This window comes from Schistocerca americana, chromosome 6 (assembly GCF_021461395.2).
Source record: "Schistocerca americana isolate TAMUIC-IGC-003095 chromosome 6, iqSchAmer2.1, whole genome shotgun sequence".
NCBI lineage: Eukaryota > Metazoa > Arthropoda > Insecta > Orthoptera > Acrididae > Schistocerca > Schistocerca americana.
This window is the reverse complement of record NC_060124.1, coordinates 238,186,999-238,204,071: the sequence shown is the minus strand read 5'-3', so window position 1 is coordinate 238,204,071 and position 17,073 is coordinate 238,186,999.

Sequence of the window (17,073 nt, the reverse complement as noted above, 5' to 3'; positions counted from 1 at the left end):
CCGTTTTCTTCTCTATGTGATTTTTCTAATATCGGGCTTAGTGAAAAAACAGCACAAGAAGACGACGGTGGTTCGAGCTGGACGACTTTTTGTTCAAAAGTACGGAACCTCTGGCCATGCCAAGTCACCCAACAATCCTAGAATAACTAAAGACACAAAATAAAACATACATAGGTTAGTAATAAATAGATTCTGAAATAAAAAGACAATGTAAAAGTACACTTACATTATGTGAATACGAGTGTCGTTTGGTTGCAATTCGTGAATAAAATAATGAAACAATATAGTATTAATGGCGATAAGTCTAAATACGTCCGTTCTGGACGAGATCTAGAAAACAAAAGGTGACTCTTCCTCTTTCGCCAATAATATGACGATCAAAAGCCCTGAAATGTTTCCAGCGGCTGCGAACAATATTTATACAGCCGTGGACTATATCTATGGCTCAAAGTATTTATTTCATTGCTTATAATTACGTTTTCGGCTAAGGAAAGCTCAGCATGCAAATGTGCCTTTAAACTGCCCCATGAGTTGAGAGGCGAAAGGACACACCTGCAGGCGAGCAACTCACTCTAAAGCACATTGCATATATAAAGTCTACAAATTCAGATGCATATCATGTACAACATACATATCATTACATTATATTTGTACAAAACAGATTTTCAATGTTTTCAAGTGTAAAACCGTAAAAGTTTTATGTTGGCATTGCGCCTAGCTCGGTCGTCGCGAAGCGAGTTCATCACATGACACATATTTCATACTCGGTCCGTGTGTTCATGTGCACAGTACGTAGCAGAGACAACATTTATCATCATGGATTTCACAAATGTGGATTAACATTTAAAACAGCTACAAAATCCTAAAGTTGCAACATCCGTTAACCTGAAATTACAAATCCTTATTACTGATTGTCTCTTTCGCACAGTCTTGTGCTTTAAATGTCTTTTTGTTTCAGATATAAAGTCTTTTTTACGACGTATCGTCGTTCAAACTTGTATGGACCGAAAAAACACGGTAACTTTGTAAAGGTGAGCATTGGTTATGGCAGTTAAATGTCATAGTTCGCAGTTTTGATACAGATGCGTGTGCGCGATCACTTGTAGCACATACAATGTAAGCTTTCAAGGCCGGTATTGTCTTCACTTAAAACTTCCGGGCTGATAGGCCGCTTTACCTCCGAGGATGTCTCCCGCAGTCGGAGACAAAACGTCAGGAGACAGTTTTATACTTCGACCACGGCCTATCAGCCCGGAAGTTTTAAGTGAAGACCTGTAGCACAGTTTATATTTTTGCACTGGTTCCACTGTTTATTTAGATGTCACTGTTTTTGTCCTAGGTCGTACATCGCCTGATGGAAGACTGGTGGATTTTCATTCCACAGCATAAATTTGTGAAGGCATGGAAGCAGGACCTCGGACGCCACGATGCTAGTGTCGATCCTTGTTTAGAACAGTTGAGAGTGTCCGTCATTTCCGAGAACATACTGCTCACTGAGCACGCGTCCAAAATTCCTCCGCCCGTCAAGTGGTCTTCTTCGTTTTGGAACAATGCGGCCGTAGGTGCAGTAGGGATCCAGTTCTTGCTATTCAGATTTCCAGAGAAACAGAGATGCTGCGCAATAAATGTCAATTTGCGATGCATAGAAAAGTGCTGGTGCACTTAGATATGACAGTTTTTCACGTGCACAGTTTGTCAAGCGATATACAAATATTCGTACGCAAGTAGTTGTGACGTAAAACGAATGTCCATCGTCAAGTCTTCACGCAGACAATTCGTAACACGATTCTACATTAACAGTTTGTAAAAAACAAATTTCAAACATAAATACTTCATCACGCCTGCATACATAGCAAAGTACCATGAATAGTCTTCTTCAATTGTGCGGTTTTGCAGACCAGTTTCCTCGTAGTCACAAGTTCAGCGACGTATAGTAAACGTCCACAAACAGTTTCAGGTTATGGACGTCTCATAACTTTTCCATATGGAGACATGTAACCTTCCACGTCACCTTACTGCAGCCCTTTACTTGTTGTAAAGAAACCCAACTGGAATATCAGAGTTGTTTTGGATGCTCGAGCAATTAATGAGATTATTTTACCTGTTCGTACGAAACCTGAGAATTTAGAGGATCAGCTGCAGAAATTTTTAGATTCTAAGTATTTTTCTATGATATATCTGACTAATTCGTTCTGGCAAGTCCCAATCACGCCATATTCTAGAAAGTATTCTTCATTTCTATTCGGGGAGCGAACCTATCAATTTTGTGGCCTTCCCTTCTGTCTGAACGTCAGTTCAGGCGTGTTTATCACCACATTGGATACTGTACTTGGTTGAATCAGTTACTCACTCCACTGATAACCTGGTCATAGCTTGTAAGCCCTGGTCCGAACACATTGATACTTTCCAAAAGATTCTACGCAAATTCGCACAAGCTGGAGTTACAGCTAATCTCAAAAAGTCAAAATTTGCTTGCAGTGAAATTAAGTATCTTAGACATATTATTAATGCTCAAGGTATACGACCTGACCCAAGTAAGTTAGATGCAATCAAGAATTTTCCTAGTCCACCGACTAGAAAGCAATTTAAATCATTCCTTGGAATCTGTTCTTTCTTTCGACGATTTTTACCACACCAACTTTTAAACAGCAAGCATCTGCGGGACTTACTCAAAAAGAATCAGATATGGATATGGTCTGACCAGTGTCAGAAAGACTTTGATAGTATTAAGCATGCTTTGGCTAGCGCAAACATTTTGGATTACCCTGATATTAATTTAGAATTTTGTATGACATGTGACGGTCCATCATATGGTTTAGGCTGTTGTTTGTTTGAAGTTGTAAAGAATGGAGAACAAGAACATGTGAAAATTATTATTTTTATGAGCCACACATTTAGTGAATGTGAACGCACATACTCTACCATAGAACTTGAAGCACTGTCTATAGTGTGGGACTTTTAAGAAATTCAATTATTATTTGTTTGGTAAGCATAATAAAATTTATACTGACCGCTAAGTTCTCATATTTCTGTTAACTTGTAAGCTAGTACATCCCAGATTATCACGTTGGGCTCTATCTATGAAAAACTGTTCCTTTGAAATTGTATATATTAAGGGTAAATACAACATCATTGCCGACGCTTTGTCTCGTCTACCTCAAAGCTTGAATGAATGTAACTCTGACCTGCAGAATGTGAATGATTACCGAATACTTCTTACGTAGTATAAGCTATATCACCAGTATTACACACCGAGTGAGGTGGCGCAGTGGTTAGCACACTGGACTCGCATTCGGGAGGACGACGGTTCAATCCCGTCTCCGGCCATCCTGACTTAGGTTTTCCGTGATTTCCCTAAATCGCTTCAGGCAAATGCCGGGATCGTTCCTTTGAAAGGGCGCGGCCGACTTCCTTCCCCATCCTTCCCTCACCCGAGCTTGCGCTCCGTCTCTAATAACCTCGTTGTCGACGGGACGTTAAACACTAATCTCCTCCTCTTCCACCAGTATTACACCAACTTATGTAGAAGTATGTCAATGTTGCACAAATGTGACCCTCACAGCAATAAGGTAAGAGTTTGATTCCCAAATCAACCGGACCGTCCTCTGTCCAACCGATATTTGATACATAATGATGCGTTATTTAATCGCCGTCATACTGAAGCCATTACTTGGTATGTTTGTATTCCTAAGGATACTGAACGCAACCTGATTTGGCACACACATTTTGTTTGGGGTCATTATGGTACCAAGAAGTGCCTAGCAAAGTTCAGCACCTGTTGTTACTTTAGCAATATGAGACGTAAGATCCACAGTATACTCAAAACATGTGCGATCTCTCAAAAATCTAAACCACTGAACTGGTCTACAAAGACTGATTTGCATTCTATTCTACCCAGTAAACCTCTAGAAACTTAAGTTCTGACATAAGTTGTCTACACCCCACAAGCAGTGGTGGTTTGAAATATCTTCTTGCATTTTACAATTTATTCTCCAAGCATGTTAAACTGTATGCTACAAGATCTGCTGCTGTCACTGGCATCATTCGTCGTTTCTTATGTGACTACATTCCTCACGTGGGAAAGCCAAAAACTATTTTATCCGACAATGCTGCATACTATACTGGGTACAAACGGAGTAAATTTCTCAAGGACAATAGTATTAAGAGTATTTTTATCTCAGGATATAGTCCCCAGTGTAATCTCATTGCACGTGTGTTCTGTGAGATTAACAGATATATGAGACCTTACATTTCTACCAAACATACCAATTGGCTAACATATTTGTCTTTATTTGAAGAGGTACACAACATCCTCAATGTTTATGAAACTCCATACACTCCTAATGAGCTCATGTTCGATCGCAAAGAGGACAACGATTGTACAACGCCGTTACCAAAACTTTCTTTTCAGCAAACAACACACGACGAAAAGGTAAGGAAGTCTGTGCGATGCTGTCTGCGGAAGCTAAAATTAGGAACAAAACTTATGCGCGCACTGTCAAGAGGAAGCAGGAATTCAAAGTTGGAAAGTTAGTGCTTTTGTGTACTCACCATAAGTCGTCTGCTCTTCAGAGGCGCGACGCGAAGTGACGCCTGCTGTACGACTGTCCGTATGTTACTGCCAGCATTCCACATCCTGTTACATATCTGTTGCAGCATCCTAAAACAAACGTAATTATTGGATTATATGCTCACCGTGATCTTAGAGTATAACATGCTCAACAGTAAACACATCTATGGATCACACTTAAGTTACACACAACTATGAAATATACGTACCTCACAGTACGCTTCTACAGAGGAGCTACGTAGTATAAAAGTTTTATTTCAGCTATTCTTGTCAACAACAGAAGGATAAAGAAGAGATTCGTCTTCGCCGAATACTTACAGCAGTCCCTTAAAATATTAAAGCTAATTCTATATTCAATTTTATACAGGTGTGAAGAAAATATATTTTCAGCCTGTGAGATCGGCTATCTGCACCATCAGTCTTCGACTACTAACGACTGATTGACGTGAATACTTTATCATTGTACACCCATATACTTTCACCTTGAAACTGATTGGATACGGATCTCACCATTGAACACACAGTTACGAGTAGCTAAGGCCATGCTTAGACTGCACACTTGCACTCGTGTCGCGAGTATTTTTGTGTTTGATGTTAGTTCTTCGCTTTTGTTATTTGGTTATTTGTAGTTGTGCGCTTGGTCTTATTGTTGGTGTGTGATGTCGTGTCTAATCCTCCTCTATTTCAGGCGACATCATTTGGAAAAGCAAAACATAGATCTAAACTTGCAATGACTGTAAATACTGTAAATATTGTAAACTTATGTAAACCTATATGAAAAATATTTCTATGTGACCATGCAAGGGGGCTTAATTATATATATTGAAAATAATTTTTATATCTTTTGTAGCTGTAAGTCCGATTACGCAGTCTCGTAAACGGTTGGCCCTGACTAGTTTTAGTACGCAATCTGACTGCATAGAATAACAACAAAGAATGAAAGAAAATTTCCGTTAACACAATTAAATAATTAAGTCCCCAGCAACTATAAAACCTAGGAAACAACAAAACACAAGTTTAGCTGTTCTGTGTGTGGAAGTGTGATTCAACTTACCCATCTGGCACGGTTCTTCTTCAATAAGACAAGAAATTTTAAATACCATTTTACTGAAGTAATTAAAAAATTAGAAATACTATAATTGCGCAAGAAACCCAGAATTACACTCTAATACAAGAACACAATCCAGGTGCATTGTTGACTGAACCTGTAATGACGCATTATTTAAGACACTGAAATTATAAAAAGAATAGGAAATTTTTTTTTACCTTCATATATATTGACGAAAAGCACTCTGATCATTACAATATCTCCATTCGAACAACATCTGCTGTCTAGACCATCAAACAACTGCATAAAACATGGAGCAAGCACTCCCTACTACAATATCTCAACACCGACTCGCTACTACCACATCTCCATAAGCACTCTCCACCACGACTTCTCGACAACAACTTTTCACTACGACATCTCAGCAAGCACTCTCCACCACGACTTCACGACAAGAACTTTTCACTACGACATGTCAGCAAGCACTGACTACTACGAGTCCTCGACAAGCACTGCCAGTGGAGGCGGCTGAATAATACTCTTTGGCGCAATCTCTGGCGCTGTGGCTCAGTGTAGCCACCTTTCATATGCCCTTCCTCCACGGGCCAGAATTTGATGGTATTTTTGCCAGCATTGGTGGTGAAAATACCACCAAATTCGTCCACAAAAATACAGACAAAAAAATAAAAGATAATATTAATACGTAAATATCACAGAATTAGATAAAATATTGGCTTTGCACTGACCTTTCAATAACCTAATATATAAAATAGAGTAAGCAAAACAAATTCTTTCATACATGTGACTTTACATAATAGTTTACACAATACACAAAAAACCAGTTTATACAAACGTTCACATAACATGCTTTCCATAGTTCAAGAAACAAGTAGTTGACAGTTCCAGCAGTAGCACCCAGCAATAGTCAACAGGTGCAAATACCAACAAGTGACATCAGCAGTTCCATCAGTGGCACCCAGTAATGTTGAACGGGTGCAGACACCAACAAGTGACATCATTTCAGTAGAAGCAATTCCATCAGTGGCACCCAGTAATGTTGAGCAGGTGCAGACACCAACAAGTGACATTATTTCAGTAGAAGCAGTTCCATCAGTGGCACCCACTAATGTTGAACAGGTGCAGACACCAACAAGTGACATCATTCCAGTACAAGCAGTCCATCAGTGGCACCCAGTAATGTTAAGTAGGTGCAGACACCAATAACTGACTTCATTTCAGTAGAAGCTGTCCATCAGTTGCACCCAGTAATGTTGAACAGGTGCAGACACCAACAAGCGACTTCATTTCAGTAGAAACAGTTCCATCTGTGGCACCCAGTAACGTTGAACAGGTGCAGACAGCAGTCCATAATATTCACTATCACTAATCACACTGTTTATCAGAGCTTATCAGCAGAAATTAAACATGTCCCAGTGGCACCAATCATGTAGAAAAAGTGCAAGTAACAGTCCATAATATTCACTATCACTAATGACACAATTCATCAGCAGAAATTAAACATTTCTAAGTGGCACATATTATGTTGAACAAGTGCAGGTAACAGTCCATAATATTCACCATCACTAATCAGACAGTTCAGGCATGAACAATAGTTTGAATGCACACACAATTGCTTTTACAAAATTATTATCAATGCTCTTACACTAAACATACAAATTATAATAAACACACAAATGATATCAGATAATTGTCATATTAACTATTACAAATACACAAATACCAGTAAACCTATAATATTTATGGGTGTCAGTGCAAGCCACAACAAAGAAGTAAAATAATATTTAGGAGATAGGTTGGGACCAATTTGGGATTGGGAAAGGAAAACACACAAAACACACTCACTCATCTTTCATCCACATTAGTGCTACTGTGTAATTGAATGGTGTTAACTGTGTAAATGCAATTCTGTCCAAAATTTTATGTTCAACTTGTGTATCAAGTAGTGGTGGCAGCAATGTATAACAGTCAATAATAGTTAGTCAATGTCATAGTCATCATGTCAAGACCAATGTTTGCCAAGCCAGATCAAAATGTACAGTTGCTAAACAACTGTCAGTGAGCCAAGATATGCAATTACTTCCTCTCTCAAAAAAAAAAAAGAAATATATATATGTACTGCTTATTGATTTAACGAAGTGTATGTAGACAATCTTCCTTCCACTTTAGTGTTGTAGTCTGCTATCTTCATCCTCCTTGTTCCATATAGACCAACAAAAAACAAATATGCACCTCACTTACTTTACCTCTTATCCACCAAAACTTCAATAATCATCAGCATCACATAATCTCAATACTTCAATAATACCTCTTACGTCGATACATATAAACCTTATAATCAATATCATTTACCTTACCTCTTGTCCACCAAAACTCCAATAATCATCAACTTCACATAATCTCAATACCTCAATAATACCTCTTCAATACGTCGATACATATAAACCTTCACATAATCTCAATACCTCAATAATACCTCTTCAATGCGTCGATACATATAAACCTTACCGCCAATATCATTTCACTTCCATAACAACTCTTTCCACTAGTCATTCTCCTCGAACACGTACAGATAAAATCCTAGTGCAAACTTCAGTTCATCATCCCATACAATCCGAAGACACAATGTCCACACACAACCTCTGTGTAGTCCACCTGACCCATATCTTTTACTCATTATGAATCATAAAATACATTTTGGTTACCTTGTCCATCATTAAATAAAAGAAATGCATACATGACCTCTTACAGACTTTAGTTCGAATAACTCTCAGTAATTAAGTACGATTACGGAGTGTGAATGATCATAATATTTCACAGTGTGTACACCACTTCAAGAATTATGGCAAACAGAAGCAAACATGTGGAGTATTTCTTGTGTCAAGTGTCACTTGCTATTTCAATTGCTCACGAAGAATGCAGTGTAATAACTGTCAATGGTCTAACCCTAGTGTTGGTATGTCATGTCGTTAGCTTCCTTCCTATTAGCATAAATTTATACCGCTTTCATAAAACCTCCAGCTCATGTGACTTCTATGAAGTTTCTTGTACTAATGTCGTTCGTGGAATTATAGCAGTTCATTTTCTTATCTTAAAAATATAAGGCACTGAGCGTAAGCAAAACATGCAATATACCAGTAGAGAACAGAATGTCAACAAGTGGATGCAGCACAATTCCTACAACGAGGCTCTGCCAAGCGAACAATCTATAATTAATACCATAGTGCGACCTAAACTCTATGTTCGTACACAGTATACCAGCATTTCTATATTCTAAATTGAAGAGTAGTTATGACAACAAAACAGAAATGTGTAAATATGCAATCCATACGCACAGCAGCAAACATATATCTTACGTAATAAACAGATCATTAGCATCATATCAGCATAAGCAAATAAATGTTCATATGTAATCTTAATAAGTAAACATGAAGGCGCAAGCAGATAAATCACAAAGTGTAACCTACATACATAACCATGTCAGCACAACTAATCAGGTGACAATTATAATTTAAATAAATAAGCACAGCAGGCACATAATAAAAAAATATGACATCAGTGGAAAAGCAGTGCAGCCAAGCGATGCATAATATACACAAGTAACCACCCTGTTCATTAATCAAACATTGTCAAAATCAGTAAACACAAAGTATAAATCACGTAATCGCGAGCAGCAAATTACGTCTAAAGTACGTACCTAAGTGAAAATATGTTACCTGAAAAATAAACTCAATTAACAGTTACCTTTTTAGTTTATTAGTTTCTTCTTCGAAATTACATTCTTCCTGAAAATTTCTCGATAGCAAGTCCTCTTAACGTCGGTGACACACAGAATTTACCTGAAGTTCTTAAATATTTTATACAACCGCATCCTGAAAAATACTGAGCGTTAATAACATAATTTATCAAGTCACTATAGCTTTATACTGAATTTAATCGGAGAAATTAGACTGTGTATTTGTTTACGGCTGTCAGTGCTTTCGCACTGAGCGCTCGATCAGCTGTAGGCGCGTGGCGTAGGAAGTAATTGTTTACGGTCAACGACTGCCTTGTGCGGCGCGCAGACTTGACTGTTGCTTTGAGTATGTGCCGCCGCCAAAACACAGCGTGGTATCCTTGTATTCTCTGCATGTTTACATGTAACTGTTAGTCTCTCAAAAGTATGTCATTCCACAAAAATTTTAACGTTCGATATATGATGTATTCCCTTGGAGCGTCGAGATTTAAGAGTTTCTACTTCAACAGTGTTATCATTAATAATTTTGCGAACTCTATATGGACCATTATAAAGCAGAAAAAATTTCCGACAGAAGCCTTTTCCTTTGTGAGACAAACGATGAGACTTAATTAACACCTTCTGACCAACTGACAAAATTTTTAAACGACCAGGATGTTTAGCTGATTTCTCTCTTCTAGCAGCCGCAGATGCAATATTTTGCAGAGCCAGGTTCACAGCTTCAGAATGCCGCAGTTTTCGTGAAGGCGGAAAAGGAACGATTTCAGAAATGCGATTTGTCGGTGCTTTATTTTTTAATATCAGTATTGGCGGTAAAGAAGTTAAATCATTAGGGAGTTCGTTCAGAATGTTTTGAAAAATATGAAGATATTGATCCCAAGTTCTGTGATTCTGATGACAATAAAGTCGACACAATTTATTGATTTCCTTCATCCATCTCTCTGAAGCGTTAGATTGAGGGTCAGAAAGTGAAATGAAAATTGGTTTACTCTTACGACGCCGTAGAGTACGAAGCCAAATTTTAGAGCGAAACTGTGATCCATTATCTGATATAACCTTATCAACAGGACCCACTTCTTTAAGAAAATGTTTGATGAAAGCATTAGATACTGAACGAGCTGTTGCTTTGCGTAAAGGTGTAAAACACACATATTTTGATGTCAATTCCATTGCTATGAAAATGTACACAAAACCATTAGTAGAACGAACCACTGGACCGAACAAATCAACTGCAGCCACCTCCTTTAATTTCGCTGGAATGATAGGAAACAACGGTGCTCTGTGAGAAATAGTTGGCGGCTTAGCCTTTTGACATAATTTGCATTTGGCAAGAACAGATCGAATACGTTTTTCCATATTACTGAAGTAGCAATTTTCTCGTACTTTATGAAAGCATTTTCTAGGACCAAAGTGTACATAACTGAAATGCGTATACCAAATCAGTTTATTAACCCACTCATCTAGAATACAAACTAACCAAACAGAGTTGTCGACCGATTTTCATTTAAAAGGAACTTTCCAGATAGTTCGCAAAAACGAGGTGAGGCCAAATTGTCCAATCTAACAAAGCGTCTAAGAAAATTACAGACACCAAGGAAACTACGAACATCACGTTTTGTGGTAGGAACAGCATAATTACGAATAGCGTCTAGTTTGTCTGGATCAGGAAGAATACCTTCTGTAGAAATAATATGACCAAGAAATTTCGCCTGAGAACGACCAAATTCAGATTTTTCCAAATTCACATCTAATGCCAACTCTTGCAAAAATACGTAATAATGAATCCAAAATTTTGTTGTGCTCACTCCAAGAACGTTTAGCAATAAGAATATCGTCAACATGTGAAGTAATATTGTCACAAAGATAAACAGGTAAGATTTCGTTTAAACTACGAATGAATGCTGCTGAAGGTACAGTAAGTCCAAACGGTAATTTCCGAAATCACTTTTAGGTAAAATAGTCATATCCGGTTATTGTTTACTTACTCTCTAGATAGATTGATAGTCGAAGAGTTGTTTTGACACATGCAAAGAATAGTAAAAGAGTAGGCAGCGGTGTAGAAAACTAAAAGGGAAATAGCACCACTACAGCTCGGGGCCCTATGCACGCTACGGCACAGATTCACTTAATGTAGTGAATCCCCTGAGGACTTTAATAGCTGCACATAATGTCCAGTTTATGACTTATTGGCCAATTTGGTGGAAGTGCGTACGTAAATTGATCTAACCATGAACATGGATGTATGTCATTCTTAGAATTACGAAAGATCTTAAATTTCCGAACAGTCAAAAAGTGTTTATAGTCAAAGTTTTCGCCTCGTGGCGACAAAGACCTACCGCAACTGTTCCAGTCCGAATGTCGATTATTGTCAAGTTCACGCGCCTGGCGCTCTCTTGTTGCATCACGTAAATGAAATAAATTACTTTCTTCGAACCCCTCTGCTAAACTAACACTTGTCAATTTATCTGAGATCTCCTCAACTCTTTCCGATGAGTCACTTAATTGTTCTTTCTATTTATTTACGTCTTCCGTAAGTGTCGCAACTCGGGCTTCAGTATTGACACATTTTGTAGTTAACTGTTCATATTGTTGTGTTAGGTTATTTAATCTGTCATTTGATACGGATTCCTCGATTCCCTCAAGTATTTCTTCCTTATCGTGTGCACATTGTAAATTTAACTCTGAAAATTTTTGTACTATCACGCGATCTTTTTCTTCCTGTTCTCGGTCCTCTTCCTCTTTTCTAATCTCTACTGCAATTAATCTATTATTGTGAGAATTGAAAATCGGTTGTACTTCTTCTCTAATTTCTTTGTTTGATTCATCTTTCATGTTTTTGAAACATGTCCCTATTTGTGAACTTAACCGTGTTGCCATTGCTTCCATCTCAGTTTTTAATTCAGATCTAAACTGTGTTTCCATTGTTCCCATATCAGTTTTTAATTCAGATCCCAAAGTTCCCATCTCGGTTTTAATTGTTCCTATCTCTGTTTTAATTGTTCCTATTTGTGATCCCAGTGAGTCTAACCGTGATCCCAAATTTAATATTGCACCCATCAACTGCTCCGTGTGAACTAGTTCAAAATTCCTTTCGCCCCTAACATTTCCCACAAAACCAGCTTCCTTCGTCTTAGCTGTAAGGCTATCTGTGTTCGATACTATTACAGAATCTTCTGTCGTTAATCTCGTATTCTGTGAATTTTCTGATTGAGAAAAATTTTGAAATGGTTCCGGACTATTTTCCCAACTTATTGAATTGTTTTCCACTTCATTATTCATCACACTGTTCTCCTGTGCTGGCGAGTTCGCCATGTTAACAATTTCGTCATTCTCACCATTCATCATTTTTGCCTTTTTCATTGATCGCGTAATCATTTACAAAATATACAAAACTCGTCACTATATGAAAATTACACACAATGACACTTTATCACGAACAATATCATTGACACGAAATGCTTCCCTCAAACACGATTAACGAACAATAGAAGAATGACAATTACCAAATCTACACATACAATATAGACTACAATTACTAAACTACAAATTACTACAACAACACTACTGTCTACTATTTTTACAATCAGAAGATTTCCTAGGGACGATCCGAAGCAGCGGTCGCCACGTGCATGGGGGCTTAATTATTATTGTAATGCAAATATTTTTTATTTTCTGTCGCTGTGTGTCCGATTACGCAGTCTCGTAAACGGTTGGCCCTGACCAGTTTTGCCGGCTGAAGTGGCCGTGCGATTAAAGGCGCTGCAGTCTGGAACCGGAAGACCGCTACGGTCGCAGGTTCGAATCCTGCCTCGGGCATGGATGTTTGTGACGTCCTTAGGTTAGTTAGGTTTAACTAGTTCTAAGTTCTAGGGGACTAATGACCTCAGCAGTTGAGTCCCATAGTACTCAGAGCCATTTGAACCATTTGACCAGTTTTAGTACGCAATCTGACTGCATAGAATAACAACAAAGAATGAAAGAAAATTTCCGTTAACACAATTAAATAATTAAGTCCCCAGCAACTATAAAACCTAGGAAACAACAAAACACAAGTTTAGCTGTTCTGTGTGTGGGAGTGTGATTCAACGTACACATCTGGCACGGTTCTTCTTCAATAAGACAAGAAATTTTAAATACCATTTATACTGAAGTAATTAAAAAAATAGAAATACTATAATTGCGCAAGAAACCCAGAATTACACTCTAATACAAGAACACAAGCCAGGTGCATTGTTGACTGAACCTGTAATGACGCATTATTTAAGACACTGAAATTATAAAAAGAATAGGAAATTTTTTTTTACCTTCATATATATTGACGAAAAGCACTCTGATCATTACAATATCTCCATTCGAACAACATCTGCTGTCTAGCCCATCAAACAACTGCATAAAACATGGAGCAAGCACTCCCTACTACAACACCTCAACACCGACTCGCTACTACCACATCTCGATAAGCACTCTCCACCACGACTTCTCGACAACAACTTTTCACTACGACATCTCAGCAAGCACTCTCCACCACGACTTCACGACAAGAACTTTTCACTACGACATGTCAGCAAGCACTGACTACTACGAGTCCTCGACAAGCACTGCCAGTGGAGGCGGCTGAATAATACACTTTGGCGCAATCTCTGGCGCTGTGGCTCAGTGTAGCCACCTTTCAACCAATCATAATCGTCGAAAGACAGGAGGAATATGTCTATATGTTTATGTAGAGCCAATATGTAATATGTTTGTATGTATTTTTATCTATGTAAAAAACCTATATGTAATATGTTTCCATGTATTTATCTGTATTTAGGTAAAGCTAAATGATATATGCTCACTTGCCAAACTGTGTGTTTTGGTTGCTATTACCGTGAGTGCACACTGGTTGTACGTAATTGTCAAACTGTTTCGATTGCGCGGGGTCAGATTGTGCTGCTTGACTGATTACGTGTTTGTTGTTATTTATAAATTCCACGACAGTGTCGTGGACAACAGCAGGCAGCTTTTCTTGTAAGAACTAGTCAAAGTATTTGTCGTTTTGCTCTATGCAACTGTGAAATTCTCTATTGATGCATGAGAAATAGTTGCCAGCGCGTAGTCTTACTTTATCTGAAAAATGTTTGTCAATTGTGTCAACCTTGTTTTCGACATCGGCAATACGCGGTTTTATACCATCGTGCACTGCCAGATGCGATTTAATCTGCGTAACTACAAACTCGCATGTTTTACTGAGATTGTTTAATTGTGCTTGGATATCTGTCACATCTTTATTTGCGTTGTCTTGTTGTAATGAAAGCTCTGAAAATTTCGCGTTGAGGTCGGACACTTGTCCAGTCAGTCTGTTTTTTATCTCCTCAACACGTCTACACAAAGTGTCGTTTGACGTTTCAAGAGCGGGTAAATCTAATTTAATTTTATCATGTCGTGTTTTTATCTCGTCATGAGCTGTTTTCAAAGCGGCGCTTATAGACGTCGTCTGTTGGTCGGTACGCGCGCAATGTCCAGTTTATATTGTGTCATCTGATTTTTGTTTTTGCCAGTCGTCATGTGGTTTTGTTCGTGCATCTGTTTATAATAGCATCGAACATACTGGCAATACTATAGTTCAATTCTTTTATCTTGGCGGCTCGCGCATGCCCGCCCAGACGCGGGAGATTGCTGCGTTGCCAGTTGCACACGACGCACGCGCCAAGAGAAGCAGCACCATAGTATAGCATATAGTTCGCAAGCTTACGTTTAGGGGGGAGCGCGCAGTTCATGAAGTAATGCCACCACGGCCGCATTAAGCCTTTCGCTGCTACAGAGACGTGCTCCCCGCATTCCGCGCTGTGCGCGATTTTGTCACTGCACTGCTCGCCTGTGCAGACACATTTTTGTTGCAGTCGCAAAAGATGGAATATTTCTCAATATTACATACGACACCTATGTGGTACTTAAATTAAATGAGATATTGTTATACAGTAAATTTTATATGAAATTTAGGTACCTTGTCCACATTTCATTCTCGACATTGTGGCAACTAAAATCGACCATACGGAAAGTGTACTCTATGGACATTTACCTCCGCAAACTCTTCAAAATTTCGTGCAATGGTTTACTATATTTAATGCTGCACAATAACTGGATTGAACATCGAAACAAAATTAAGTCATTTATGGGGGGAAGGTATCAGTCAAGAAGATGTGTAAAAATCTAATTTTTGGGCCAAATAGTTTATGTGAAATCGAATGACACCACGAGGTATCTAACAGGTCACGCAAAATACTGACAAACACTTATGGTATGATTATTAATTACTCACACTTCGTCGAAGTACAATAGGAAATAAACAATTACCGCTGTTCTTTATTGCGAAAAAGCGGTTCGTGAGATTGATACAAACACCTTTCCTTGCTATCGCCTGAATTAGAAGACTTATTGCTTGTTTGGTTTAATTAATTAATAGAATATGAAGCAATTGGTATAAAGAATGCTTTTTCCAAACTTTCTATAAAAGAAAATCTGCTATGAAGACATTGCTTTTGTTCTATTACTTTATTTATGACTGAACGTTTCTAAAACTTAAGACACTCGTCCGTGCTCTGCTCTGCAGTCGAGATCTGGCAACGTCGTTCTCTGTTCATTGGCTGACTGTGTTTTGTGACGTCAGATGCGCAGAACAAACCTAAACTCGGCCGCCAACATATATGACGCGAACTTTAGTGATATGCAACTGTTCCGCCCCCGCCACGTCCTTAGACATGACGTAAGACACCAAAACTGGTTCGGAACTAAACTTAGGCATATTACTGGTGGACGGTCTATTTTCTAAATTTACGTCACCAGAATAGTCAATAATATGTTGCTCGTTAGTATTAGAGTCAACCGTGACGTCACTTTCATTATTTAATGGCATGTCAGAGTCGGATTGCGTCTGCATTCGCAGTCTCTGGTTTTTCATCTTTGCTAATTGTTTTTTGGTCAATACCATGCCACACGTAATGTATGACACAATAAAAATTTAAATTCGTATCTGTGATCAGAATAAATTTAAAAATTAAGCTCGCTGTGCGTCATTGTCTGAACAAGAAAATTAATTGTTGAAAGTAATGGTGGAATTTTGAGTACTAATGGCTGCACGCCATATTACGTCTCACAGAACTGAAGTCGGCTATATTGTGAACTGATAAAACTCTATTGTTGCACTGTATGAATAACGAAAATAATTTTGGAAACCGCGATATAGCTATGGTAATGGAAAATTGCGATAGATCTACCAAGCAAGTTATGATGATACAAAACGCTTGGACAAGATTGCTGATATAAAGATGCGTTGCCTTACCTTGTATCAGCGACTGCAGCGTAATTTCAAGCGTGGACATGAATTCCAGTAATTAGTCTTACTTCAATGTATTCCGGTCTCGTATCCCGTATGTCGTTTGCAATAAACATGTAACAAAAGGAAGACAACATAGTACATATAACCATGCGTCCTGCCACATACGCCAATTTAATTAATCTTTTTATTTGTTTGGCGCATACATTACTGGATAGAGACTATACAGCGAATTAAAGTAATTCAGTATAAGTAAATTTATTCAAACTCTCGACGCTTGTGTATGACATTTTCGTTAAAGGTACGTTCATGTATTTGTAACCGTTTTCTTCTCTGTGTGATTTTTCTAATATCGGACTTCGTGAAAAGACAACACCCGAAGACGACGG